Below are 14,556 nucleotides of genomic sequence, written 5' to 3' on the forward strand. Positions count from 1 at the left end.
GTTTACAAAGCCACACAGAATAGATATATACAAACTACATGTTATTCAATAATTAAAAATCAACCTTCAGAGCACAATGTAGAGTAATTTTGACATTTTATTTTGCAAAAATGGAGTCAAACCAGCTCTGGGATGACAGGAATCTCTTCACAATTGATTGCAATTTTCTACAAATTTATATTTTCTCTTGCCCTGTTTACTTTTTAATTGTGTGGTTCTACACAATTTTTAAAAGGATTTGTTATATTGATACCTGATATTTTTCTCCTATAATGCCAGTGTGGGTTTAGAAGGTATAAACCAAGCCCTGACTGGTTTGGCTCAGTGGATATAGTATTGGCCTACGGACCGAAGGGTCCCAGGTTCAATTCCAGTCAAGGGCATGTACCTTGGTTGCGAGCACATCCCCAGTGCGGGGTGTGCAGGAGGCAGCTGATCGATGTTTCTAACTCTCTCTCCCTCTCCCTTCCTCTCTGTAAAAAAATCAATTATATATATATATACCAAGATATGGCCACTGGTGTGATCTAATTTTATAGTTAGTCTTTCCCAGAGATCTGAAATAGCAGGAAAATAGGGGTATGAACTATGTTAGGATAGACTATCATAGATTTTGCTTAAGAAAAAGAATAAATCTAGTAACAATGGGCTCTATATATATATAAAAAAATACCACACAGATTCCAGTGTTCATAAAACACACACACACACACACACACACACACACACACACACGCAGTACTTAATGTATGATGGACTGGAGATTAAGGTAATATTTTTAAAAATCATTATGTATATTACAGATATATACACTGAGTAAAACATCATTATGTATATTACAGATATATACACTGATCTCTGAACACATAATAATCTGGCCACTCAGTGTAAATATATAGGTATTAGAGGCCCAGTGCATGAATTCATTCATGGGTGGGGTCTGGCCAGCCTGGCCAGGGGGAGGGGACATGGGAGGTTGGTCGGCCTGCCTGCTGGTCGAACTCTTGGTCGAGGGGACAATTTGCATATTAGCCTTTTATTATATAGGATATACACTGAGTGGCCAGATTATTATGCATTCAGAGATCATAATAATCTGGCCACTCAGTGTATATATGTTCTAGAATATTTTTCATAAATTTGGAGGTAGTAAGGGATGCCTTATTTTAAAATATTTTTTTATTGATTTTTAGAGAGGAAGAAAGGGGGAGAGATAGAAACATCAGTGATGAGAGAGAATCATTGATCCACTACCTCCTGCACACCCCCAACCAGGGATCAAGCCTGCAACCCAGGCATGTGCCCTTGACCAGTATTGAACCTGGGACCCTTGTCTGCAGGCTGATGCTCTATCCCCTGAGCTAAACCAGCTAGGACAAGGGATGTCTTTATTAAACAAAATAAGAGAACAGGAATAAAAGAAATTTATTGAAAGACTAGGTTACACACACATAGACTGAATACATACTCAATACTTACACAAGTACACAGAAAATGTCACCCAAAACAAATAACAATAATCTCTAATGGCAAGAGATGCCAAAAATAAATTGTGAAAACCAACAACATCTTTTAAAAAATACTTGTACAACATGTGGAGTGTGAAATTGCTTTTCAAACTCAGGTACAAGAAAAGTGCGAATTTATTTTCTAAATCCAATATATGTGCGCAAAATCACAACTGTGAAGAGTGGTGATAAAATTTACCTGTTCTTTAGGTGTCTGCTACCTTTCTGACACAATTAAAAAAAAATCAAAGTATCTGAATTTGTCCTAGTAAATCAGAAAATTCATTTCTTTGCATGTAGGTGTTGCTTGGTATCATCACTGTTTCTCTTTCTGTTATAAATTGTCTTAATATTAAACAATGTTATTTTTTCCTCATGTTTCAGATAGCTAAGAATGTTTAAATTTAACACAAAAGCCATTAGCATCCCTTTGAGCTATCAAAATCCAAAAGTATGACAACTTCTTGTGTTATAAAATAAAAAACTTTTTTCTTTCCCTGTACTCTACAGCAATAAAAACAAGCTGTGGTTTATAACTTAACAAAGTATTCTTATTAACTGTGAAATCCCCACTCAACCTCTGCATTCCTTAGCTTTTGCATCACTAACTACAGATGCTTATCATGGGTGATCTCTGTTTTCCCGCTAGAAAAGCAAGGAGAGGTCATTTAGCTTCAGAAATGTGTAGGGAGGCTGTTAAGATGAAAATACATTAGATTTGGTTTTAAAATGAGAGAGAGAGAAAAAAGGACTAATATCATCTTCCAGTCAAGAAGGAGTTAACATGGGTCTGATTGAGCCTCCCACCTGAAACAAGAGGGGAAAATCCGGACAAAATGCTAGAAAAATATTTCAAGACACAGAACATCAGGCAACAAAACACACTGATCCTTGAGAGATAGGAAACAAACAAGCTCATCCCTGCAATTCCCTCAGCTTAGCATCTTGAGAGAGATTTCAGGCAAAAGTGAAAGGAGGCAAATTTAGGAAGAGCCTGAAAACTACCTTAGTTGAGGAGATGAAATTGAGGAAATGAAGAGGCCAGGGACACTTGAATCCATAGGGAAAAGGCCAGAAAGGAGACAGCTGCCTTGAGACAGAAACCTGGAGACTTGCACAGGGTTCCTCTCAAGTACTCAGCAAAGTACCGTTTATCACATGTGCGAAAGAAAACCACCTGAGGCTGAGGAAGAACCATCTAAAAGGATCAGAAGGAATAGTGCCTACTCCCTCTAGGCAGAATGAAAAAAAAAAAAATTTATGGGGCATTAGGTAGAGTACTGAGGGAGGTCTTGCCTCAGTAGAGGGGGATAATTAACCCTAGACTGTTCCTGCTCTGAACCTGCCTAAGGCTCCATGTGATTCCAAACCTTGCCTGTATCCCAGAAGAAAGTTCAAGAAGATTTATAGGAATACAAAAATATCCATACCAGGTAAACTAACAAGGCAACATTCTCAATATTTGGCATCCAATCAAAGATTACTAAGCATAAAAGGAATCGGGAAAACATAAAGCATAATGAGGAGAATAATCAATTAATTGAAATAGACCAGAAAAAAATTGGCTCAGAACAGGAGTAAATACATTAATACCACTGTTATAACTAAATTCTTTATGTGCAAAAAGTTAAGTAGATTGATGGACAATAGAAAGTAAAATAAATTAAACTTTAAAGATAAAGACTACAGTGTATAACATGAAAAATACACTGGATGGGATTAATTTCAGGTAAGACATTGTGGAAGGAAGATTAGTGAATAGAAAGCAATAGGAATGAAACTCATAAAAAGAAAACAAATGTTAAAAGAGCATCAGTAAGTTGTAGAATGAATTCAAGTGACCTTAGGTAGATAATTTGAGTCCCTAAAGAAGAGAAGCAGGGGGATGGAAAAAAAAATGAGATGAAATAATGACCAAAAACTTCAAAACTTGATGAAAAGTATAAATTCACAAATTAAAAACAAAAAAAAAGCTCAACAAACTCCAAACACAAAAACATGAACAAAACTATACCAAAATGCATCATAATCAAATTTGGAAGAAAAAAAATAGCAATAAATAGAAAACCATAGAAGCATCTGTAACTGTGCAGAAACCTTATTTTCTTTAATCTGGCCTTTTGCTTTTATTCCACCCTCCACCCCCACCCCTGCCGCGCCCCCCCTCCCCCCTCCCCCCCCTCTCCCCCCCCCCCCCCCCCCCCCCCCCCGCCTGCCGCCTTTGACTCAAACTGGCCTCACCTAGTGTCCTGACTCACCCACTTCAGTCTCTCTTATTTAATCGTTAGGCCCTCAGGACAATGAGGTTCTGGTCCTCATCCAGTAGAGTCAGGTCTGTTGACCACGGAGACAGAGTTTCAAACAAACTAGAGATAACATCTAGATCTCAATCATCTTTCAGCTCCAGAATGACCCCACCAACTGCATCCTTATGAAACCAGAAGAGGCGATGCCATGGCTGACATTAGGACCACATACAATGATCAACTACCTCCTCCCCTAGCACCAACCAATCAGTAGAGACCATGACCCTAACTCTATTAGCCACCATGACTAATAATTTTTCCCTATATAATCTATCCCCTGGAAGCCGTAGGGGAGCCAGGTCTTTGAGCATGAGCTACCTGTGACTCTAGGCATGGCCTCATCTCCTTAATAAATCATTCCTTTCTTGGCTGGAAACTCTTGATCGTATCTTATTTGGCTTTGATGTGTGCAGGCAAACGGATCCCTTCAGTACAGAAACACAGCCTCAGAACAAAGACATGCTATGGCCACAGAAACTGAGATAGGAGTGACATTAGATTTCTCATCTGAAACGACATAAGTAAGACTACAGTGGAAAACATTGTTAAAGTACTCAAAGTAAGAAAACTGTCAATGTAGAAATTCTGTACCTGACAAAAATACTTTCCAAACATTAAGGTAAAATAAAAACTTTCTCTGGCCTAGCCAGTGTGGTTCAGTGGTTGAGCATCGAACTATGAACCAGGAGGTCACAGTTCGATTCCCAGTCAGGGCACATGCCTGGGTTTTGGGCTGCATCCCTAGTAGGGGGCGTGCAGGAGGCAACTGATCAATGATTATCTTTCATCATTGATGTTTCTATCTCTCTCTCCCTCTCCCTTCCTCTCTAAAATTTAAAAATTAAACAAACAAAAAAACTTTCTCCGATTGCAAAGCTTAAACAATTCATCACCAGCAAACCCACACTACAAGAAATGTTAAAAGAAATCAAACAGGCAGGGGGAAAATTGTATCAGTTGGAACTATGGTCTACATAAGGGAATGAAGAACACTTTAAATGGTAATTATATGGCCAAATAAAAGGTTTTTTTCTTATTATTTAATTTATTTAAAATATAAAAAAGTAGCTATGTATAATGGAATTTATGTCATATTATGAAGTGAAATGTAACAGTAACATAAAATCTAAAAGGAGGGAAATGGAAGTATATTGCCATTAGGTTCTTAAACAATAAATGAAATAATACAGTATCAGTTGAAAGTATACAAAAATATGTACTAAAAATCCTGATGCAATCACTGAATTAACAAAAAAAGTAGATATAAGTAAAAAGTCAACAAAGGAGATAAAAATGGAATCATTAAAAATTTTTTATAAATACAAGTGAAGACCCCCAAAAAATCAGAAAAAGGGAACAAAGAAGGCACAAACATTAAATAGAGATGTTAGATTCAAACTAACCATATCAATAATTTCATTAAATGTAATGGTCTAAGCACACCAATTAAAAGCTAGTGATAGTCAGACTGAATTTAAAAAAACAAACCTCATCCATACACTGGCTACAAGACATGCTTTTTATATAAAGGTTAACTATCAGTAAAGGATGTGAAATTATATACCATGCTAATGTAACGGGACAATCAATGGGTCTGTGCTACCTGTCACTACTTGAGCCAATTAAATAGAGACAGTTGAATTATATATGAGCGTTTATTCCAATACTGCGGGCAGTATGGGAGAGCAGTAGGGCATCCACAAAAATCTGCTCTGCACCCCACCATACCAGCTACTTATATTGGGTAGAAGGACAAAGATTACATGGGAAGTAGGCAAAAGGTATGCCAAATGGGCACTTTACAGGTCTGGAGCTTTGCAAAGGCCTGAGGGTATGCAAAGGCTGGGGGTCTTCAAAGGGCTTCTGATATGCAAAAGGTTAGCGATATGTAAAGGGCTGGGGTCTTCAAAGGGCTGGCGATTCTGGTTTCTGCAACAAGGCTGTTAATCTTTCCATAATAATAGGCAGCTCTCTGATGGGGTGGATGGACTGCATTTCCAGGTGAGCTCCCAGGTACCGTGTGTAACTGCCAGCCAGGTTAGAATGTGCCTTCTTTATTTCTTTATTCGTTTTTTAAAATAGATTTTTATTGATTTCAGAGAGGAAGGAAGAGGGAGAGAGAGATAGAATCATCAATGATGAGAGAGAATCATTGATTGGCTGCCTCCTGCATGTCCCACACTGGGGATCGAGCTCACAACCCAAGCATGTGCCCTGACTGGGAATTGAACCGTGACCTCCTGGTTCATAGGTCAACGCTCAACCACTGAGCCATACCAGTCAGGCAGAATGTGCCTTCTTTAATCAAACAAAAACAATCACGGTTAACAGAGCATGATCAATATTTCTTTTCATTATAGCTAGTCCCCAAAGTTCTATTTCTGCCCCTAACACTAATGCTAGTCAAAAAAAAGCTGCAACGGTTATAGCAATATCAACCATATTTCCACTTCTCCTATTCATGTGTTTCTTCCCATTCCTAGTCCCCCTTTTTTCTTCTATTCAAATTTTAGCTATTTTAATAGATCATCTGTCAAGTTCAAGATTTTAGTTCTCTTTCACAGGTGCCTGCACTGATCATTTCAGATAACAGAGATATCTTTCTCTCCTAAGATATGATATTATTGTCCTGTATCCAACACCTGGTATAGTGAGGGTACATTTTTTAAATCTACACCTTTTCTTTAAAGTGGTTACAACGAGTATGATTTTTATAAAGACAACTGAACAATTCCAGAATTTTCCTAAAGGAAGACAAGGGGGGATTTAGTAGACTAGGGAGCTTGCTCAGCGGCATCTCCAAAGAGAGCTTGATGTGTATGCAGGGTGGGTCCAGCAATTCATGCCATTCTTATCCCTTTCCACCTGAGCAACTCAGTGCCACGTGTTCTCTTGGCGCTGGAGGAACAAGTTACCCCACAGGGACTGAAACCAGGGCGGATGGAATGCTGGCCTTTGAGTGAACGTGGATGGCTTGGCTCCAGAAATCTGCCCAACTTGTCACTCTATCCCTGTAGAGTGAATTCAAATGTAAGACACACAGAGAAGAAGAACACATGGTGCAAAGCCTGGAAGGAAATTAGAAAGCGGAAGCCATGCAAGGTATAGAAGGGAGATGAGTGTTGGGGGAACAATCTGCTAAAGAGAAGAGAACATGGAAGGCAGGTGAAGAAGGGATAGAAGGGGACAGAAGGGAACAGGTGTCCCTCTTTGTGTGGGCGTGTTTCAAGAGCCCATCCTGCCCAGGAAACTCTCAGAAAGGGTATTTCTGGGACAGGTCCCAGAGCTCAGCCTACAGTCCCTTAATAGAGAACATGGAGTTCTTGAACAGCCTGAGCTGGGGACAGCAAGGAGAGCACAGGCAAGCAGCATAGCCTGCAGCTCTCACAGGCCCAGGCTCTGCCAGCTCCTGTGGTCCTGCTTTTTGACCCTAAGAAAGAGAAGCCCCAGGGCCTTCTCAGGCCTTTCAATGAGGCCCCAAACTCAGAGAGCTGTCAGGGCCACAACTGAAGGAGTTGAGTGTCTTAACTAAGGATGTGTGAGAGGAAGAAAGTGTCATCAGGGAAGTAAAGAAACAAAACATGCAGGGATTTGAAACTAGAATGAGGCTTAGTTTAAGTTGCTCCCCAGAAAGACAGCAAGTGTACTAATTGCTTTCCCAGGAGGAGTGCATGAGGATATCCACTTTCCTGTACCTATGCCAGCACTATGTTGTTTTTCAAAATCTTATTTCCGCTGATTGGGCACATAAAAAATGACATTGCATTATTTTTATTTATATTACCTTTAGTAAGAAGGAAACTGTTTCCAAATGTTGAATGACTACTTATTTTTGTCTTTTGTTAATTTGTTAATTTTCTGTTTGTGTGCCTTGCTTATTTTTCTGAATGTTCATTTTTATCTTATTAAATGGACAGTCCCCTATATATATTAATAATATCAACTCTTTGTCAGTCATATGTGTTGCAAATGTTTCTCTTCAGTTGTGTGCTTAACAGAGTGCCATTCAATCCTTACAACAACCCTGTGAGATCAACTTTATTCAGGAGTGGCCCATCATTATCTTTCTGTATAGTTATGGGCAAGTTTGTTTTTTCTATTAAATAAAGATGAATGGCTAAAAGCATGGCCTATGGAATCAGAATGTCCTTGTTTCTTCCTAGGGGACCTTTTGTGTGATTTCTTTGTACATCCTGTTACAGAAGACTGGAGAAGAACCAAGCAATGCTTAGAGAGATGGAGTTACACTTTATTACTATTACTAGAGGCCCGGTGCATGAAATTTGTGCACCGGGGGGGGGGGGTGTCCCTCAGCCCAGCCTAAACCCTCTCCAATCTGGGACCCCTCGAGGGATGTCCGACTGCCCATTTAGGCCCGATACTGGTGGGATCGGGCCTAAATGGTCAGTTGGACATCCCTATCACAATCCAGGACTGCTGGCTCCCAACTGCTTGCCTGCCTGCCTTCCTGATTGCCCCTAACTGCTTCTGCCTGTTCACCCCCTAACCACTCCCCTGCCAGCCTGATTGATGCCTAACTGCTCCCCTGCCAGCCTGTTTGCCCCTAACTGCCCTCCCCTGCAGGCCTGGGTCCCCCCCACAACTGCCCTCCCCTGCAGGCCTGGGCACCCCTAACTGCCCTCCCCTGCAGGCCTGGTCCCCCCAGCTGCTCTCCCTTGCAGGCCTGGGTCCCTCCCAACTGCCTTTCCCTGCAGACTTGATCACCCCAACTGCCCTCCCTTGCAGGCCTGGTCCCTCCCAACTGCCCTCCCCTGCTGGCCATCTTGTGGTGGCCATCTTGTGTCCACATGGGGGCAGGATCTTTGACCACATGGGGGCAGCCATCTTGTGTGTTGGAGTGATGGTCAATCTGCATATTACTCTTTTATTAGATAGGATAGAAGCCTGGTGCACGGGTGGGGGCCAGCTGGTTTGCCCTGAAGGGTGTCCCGGATCAGGGTGGGGGTTCCCTTGGGGCGTGGGGCGGCCTGGGCGAGGGGCCTGTGGTGGTTTGCAGGCCAGCCACGCCCCCTGGCAATGCAAGAGGAGGCCCTGGTATCTGGGGTTTATTTATCTTCTACAATTGAAACTTTGTAGCCTGGAGCGGAGCCAAGCCTTCTGCTTGCTCCGAGGCGGCAGCCATTTTTGTTGGGATTTATGTATCTTCTATAATTGAAACTTTGTAGCCTTAAGCAGAGGCCTGGGCCAGCCAGGGTGTGCGGAAAGCTTGGCTTCCTCCATCACCGGGGGCAACCCTAGCCTCCTGCTCTTTCCAGCTCTGTGGCTGCTGCCATTTCTGTTTGGATTTATGTATTTTCTTTCTTTTTTTTTTTTTTAATATATTTTATTGATTTTTAGAGAGGAAGCGAGAGATAGGAACATCAGTGATGAGAGAGAATCATTGATTGGCTGCCTCCTGCATGCCCCCTACTGGGGATCGAGCCCGCAACCCAGGCATGTGCCCTTGGCCAGAATCTAACTTGGGACCCTTCAGTCCACAGGCTGATGCTCTATCCATTGAGCCAAACCAGCTAGGGCTGGATTTATGTATTTTCTATCATTGAAACTTTGTAGCCTTGAGTGGAGGCCTGGGCAGGCAAGGGCAGGCGGAAAGCTTGGCTTCCTCCATTGCTGGGGAAACCCAAGTCTCCCTCCTGCTCTCTGTGGCCATAGCCATCTTGGTTAGGTTTATTTGCATATTCCCTCCTGATTGGCTGATTGGTGTGGCTTGTGGGCATGGCTTGTGGGTGTAGCAGAGGTACGGTCAATTTGCATATTACTCTTTTATTAGATAGGATTATTTATGGGCCGAGAGAAAATTGTATTTCAAATTCTGGGCCCCAACATGGAAGAAGTTTCCCTATTTATATCTTTTTACCCTCTTTGTCTTCCAAATATGAGGTTTTTCCTGTCCCCTTTGCAAGTTCTTAAAGAGCCCCGATGTGCTGGGGCTTTGGGACCTCAACCAAAGGCCTGGCCTGGCGCCAGCACTGATAACTTCTTCTGGGGAAGGTTTATGACCTCTCTGGAATGGGAGTAGTCTTATTTTCCTTATTATTTAAGCAAGCAAGCATTTACAGAAGCCAAAATAGCAGGGTTAAAATTTCAAACAGCAGTTTTTATATAAGATGGATGCTTCAATCCCCTAAAGTCTTTGTGCTTCAGTTTCTTCATCACTGAAGTGGGGATAATAATAATCTTCCTCCTGAAGGTTGTTCTGAGACTATATATATGAATATATTTATATTATTTATATTTACATTTATATTTACATTTATATTTATCTATATTTACACATATACTTATATTTATATATATACTTAGACCAGTGCCTGGCACACCATAAGAGCTCAGTTGTTGCTATAATTATTGTTATTACCCATTAACCATCTTTGTGATAATTATATGTAATCTTTAAGAAATTTAACATATTTTAGAAGCATGAACGTTTAGGGATTTTAAACAATCAACTTATCCCAAACCTGCCAGTTCTGGTTGCTGGAGTACAAAGGATGCATTTCAGGTGTGTGGCCCCTCTGCCAACTCTTAGAAGGAAGCCTGACTCCTGCTTACAGAGCCCTGTTATTTTCTCCCAGATGTATCCATGGCTACAGTTTGGGGGTACCCTGCCTTGCTAGTTCTGGAACACTGTGTAGGGGTGGATGCTCTTTGAGTTAAATTGGCTTGTTTTGCTCTGGTGCTATCCTTGAAAGATCTGAATACAGAGGCAGCAACCTTTTCCCCATAGCTAGGACTAGAATCAGAATGTTCTCTAACTAGAAAGAAAGCTTTTAGTCCATCTAATCTAGTGGTATTCAAACTTTGTTGTACGTCAGCACGCCTAACACTCTTCTAAACATCCCATGTGCTACAGTCCTTTCTCTTCTCTATAGAACCCAAATCGTCTGGATTAGGGCCCAGGAATTTGTATGTGATAACAGCTCCTAAAGTTATTACATTTGTTAGGGTAAGGCTAAGGTGATGGAGCTACATCTCAAAAGTATAGTGGATTTTAAAATATATGTATTTGTTATATAACAGTCCCAGGATCAGCAGTCCAGGTTGGCAAGATAACTTGCCAACACAGTTACTCAGGCATGTGGCGTCCCTCCCTGCTGCTGTCCTTTCTAGGACATTATCATCATCTACATTATCAAGGTCGAGTCAAACACATGTCCATTTTTGGAATCTAGATGTTGGGAAGAAAAAGAAGTCACAGAAGAGGCCAGTCCAATGTCATATGACCTGGACCTAGAACTAGCACATATCACTTCTATTCCGGGAGCCTGGGAAAAGACGGGCCAGTCGGGACAGCCAGTCTGGCTGGACAGCCTTGTGCATTATGTACCTCTTTGTCTTGAGAGCAAAGAGGGTGGGTTGTGTGGGCAACCTGCAAGCTTCCCTGCAGTGATCCTAATGCATACCCACATCTCTCAGAGAACCCACATCTACCCCAACCTCCGCATTGTATAGATAAGGACATTGATACCTAGTGATATGAAATGACTGTTTTGGGGGATAGATTGAGTCAGTAAAACAGATGAAGATTTACCTATGACATTGCAAAGGCTCTCTCCTTACTTCAGCACCATCCCCGGACTTGAGGCCAGGGACTTGTTTCATTTCAGAATTGTTGATAAAGAAATTGAGTGCACTTTATGTTGGGAAAATAGAGGGAATGGTTAGAGACAAGAAGGGTACTTCTCTTATGCTAAATAACCCCTCTCAGTATTCCTTTCTCAAATCTTTGTTAATACTCCATCCCCAACTTTGTTTCTAGACCCAACTCTCCTTTCCATTCCCTTTATGATTAAACTAGTAGCCCTGCGCAAGAATCCACGTGCCAGTAGCTCTCTGCAGGGCCTGGCCAGAGGCCAGATGAACAAGTTGCCCCACAGGGACTGTGTTGTTCAGTCAACTTGTTCAACTTGTTCAGCTCGTTCCTGTTGCCCACAGGCTCTCCGTGGCCTAGAGGCCCATTGGCGGCTGGGCGCAGAATACTTGCTTCGTTGCTGGGGCTATGATTCAAGCATTCCGCTAGGCCACTCATGCTGCCTGCTCTCAGTGGCCGCCCCCCAGGACTGGGGGACTCCAGTGGCGCTGAGAGAACTGGTCGCTGCCATCTTGTGGCTATGGGTGCCGCCACCTTTGTGATGGAGTGACATTTAATTTGCATATTACCCTTTTATTAGATCGGATAGGTCTCCTTTATCACTCCTCTAATGCTTCCTCTCAGCTATAGGGATTAGACATATATATGTTAGGGTCACTGAAGGAGGAATGCATAAGTGATAAGGGATTATTAATTTACTAGAGGCCTGGTGCACGAAATTCATGCACGGGGGGGGGGGTTGTGTCCATCAGCCCAGCCTGCACCCTCTCCAATCTGAGACCCCTTGAGGGATGTCTGACTGCCCGTTTAGGCCCGATCTCCCCAGTGGGATCAGGCCTAAACGGGCAGTCAGACATCCCTCTCATAATCCAGGACTGTTGGCTCCCAACCGCTCTCCTGCCTGCCTGCCTGATTGCCCCTAACCACTTCTGCCTGCTGGCCCGATTGCTCCTAACTGCCCTCCCCTGCTGGCCTGGTCCCTCCCAATTGCCCTCCCCTGCTGGCCTGATTGCCCACAACTGCCCTCCCCTGCTGGCCATCTTGTGGCAGCCATCTTGTGTCCACATGGGGGTAGCCATCTTTGACCACATGGGGGCGGCCATCTTGTGTGTTGGAGTGATGGTCAATTTGCATATTACTCTTTTATTAGATAGGATTAGGTCATCTGGATACCAGATGGACTGAGCCTCCAAATGGTGCCAAGACCCAGGGACGGGGAGTCATAGATTTTAAAGGACTCTTGGTGGGCTTTTTCTGGGTGGAAAATTCTCTGGGCAGATCCTGAGGGGAAAGATAATGGTCTTAGCAAGTGGAATGTGGTCTAAGCAAAAGAGAATGTCCATTGTGAAGTGGCCTGAAGTCAGTTCCCAGGGGAAGGGGTATTGATTCAATTATTTGATCAAACCTAACATTATATACCTCATTTATTTTTCTAACAAGCACTTTTTGTTCTATTTCTAGTCAAGTGGAGCTTGTGAGATTGAAAGAACTGAGATGATAGCATGAGAAAAGGAAGAGGAAGAGCATCAAGATCAGCCCACCAGCCTATCATTTGGCTCAGTGGGTAGTGTCGGCCTGCGGACTGAAGGGTCGGGGGTTTGATTCCAGTCAAGGGCACATGCCTGGCTTTCGGGCTCAATCTCCAGTGTGTGTGTGTGTGGGGGGAGGGGGGGCGTGCAGGAGGCAACCGATCAATGATTCTCTCTCATCAATGATTCTCTGTCATCACTGATGTTTCTATCTCTCTCTCCCTCTCCATTCCTTTCTGAAATCAATAAAAATATATTTTAAAAAAAAGATCAGCCCACCAAAGGAAGTGAAGATAAGGACACATGTTCTGTGGACTGTGAAGAGAGCAGCCTCAAAACAACAGAGACTGGGAAGGTGCTGGGGACAGGTTAGGTAGGAAGAGAATGGAGCATTAGCGGCCTTGAAAGCCAGCCTGAAAAGTTACATGTGAAGCTACAAGAAAAAAAAAGGAGCCCTCCATAGTTTGCAAGCAGAAAAGAGACATTATGATAACTTCACATTTTAAAATCGGAAATCTCCTGCCTGTTATCATCACGAAGGACCTCAGGATGCACATTATGTTAAAGGGGTGACAGGCTTCAACAGGGAGAAGTGCTAGCACGCAGGAGCTTGACTCTCTGTTGCCCTCTACATTTGACATCTTCCAGGCTTCATAGTATGATGATTGACTAGATCCTGGGAGATCGGGCTGCCAAAGGCTTGGAACAGAGGGCCAGAGCTCTTGATTCCTTCAGAGAAGTGGAAACGTTTGGTCTATAGAGGATGCTCCTGACGTAGAAAAAGGTATCTATTCTGAGTCTTTGCTCTTCTCTCCTGGTGAAGGAAATCTGTACTAAGATCTGAATTAATCTGTACTAAGTTCTGAATTTGCTTTTTCTTGCATATTAACAGAAACATTCCTAGAGTTTGAACAGTTATTGTCTCTGGACTGGCATGCGCATCACCCAGGGCTGGACTCTACAGTAGGATTCTACGGTGGGAAAGAAGTTACTAACATTTGAACCAAGAGGAGACCCACTGAACTGCTCCACCACGGATTGAGCCCACCCCCCGTGGCTGGTGAGTGGGTGGTAGTACCAGCCTTGCCACATGGAACTGTCCCTGGAATTACACCCAGTGAGTGCATCTCCCTTCTAGGGCCCCGAGTTCTCCTCCTGCAGAGAAGGGAACTTTGGGCCTCAGACATTTCTCTCTATCACTTTCTCCCCTGGCTGCCAAATGCAAATTGAATGTTAATTACAATACCTATTTGGCAAAGCCCATAGTGAATGTTTGTTTTAACAGTCACCACACTGACAAGGAAAACCCAGCTAAAAGATACAAAAATATCTGCCTGCATGTTGCATGTTGGTTGACTGTCAGAGTTTTGCAGGTTGAATATGAGAATTCTGCACCAAATGTGAAAAACATTAGTAAAATGAGAAAGATTTATGAGATCTGAAGAGAAACCAGAGTATGAAAAACATTAGGAAAATTGATATATAAAGAATGATGTACAAGTATTACAGCAATGTAACATTAATTTACATGCATTTATTTAAAACTAGAGGCCCAGTGCATGAAAATTCAGGCATGCCCCCTCTCACAGTCTGGGAGCCCT

General features: G+C 42.6%; 1 long non-coding RNA gene across 1 annotated transcript; it reads left to right on the forward strand.

The window, feature by feature from the left end:
* Positions 1-6,829: 6,829 nt before the first annotated feature.
* Positions 6,830-14,216, forward strand: LOC308254735. The gene is made up of 3 exons (XR_013961248.1): positions 6,830-6,916; positions 12,888-13,739; positions 13,848-14,216. It is a non-coding gene; the product is annotated as an uncharacterized lncRNA (long non-coding RNA).
* Positions 14,217-14,556: the final 340 nt, after the last annotated feature.

Source organism: Plecotus auritus (assembly GCF_963455305.1).
Source record: "Plecotus auritus genome assembly, chromosome: 1".
Lineage (NCBI taxonomy): Eukaryota > Metazoa > Chordata > Mammalia > Chiroptera > Vespertilionidae > Plecotus > Plecotus auritus.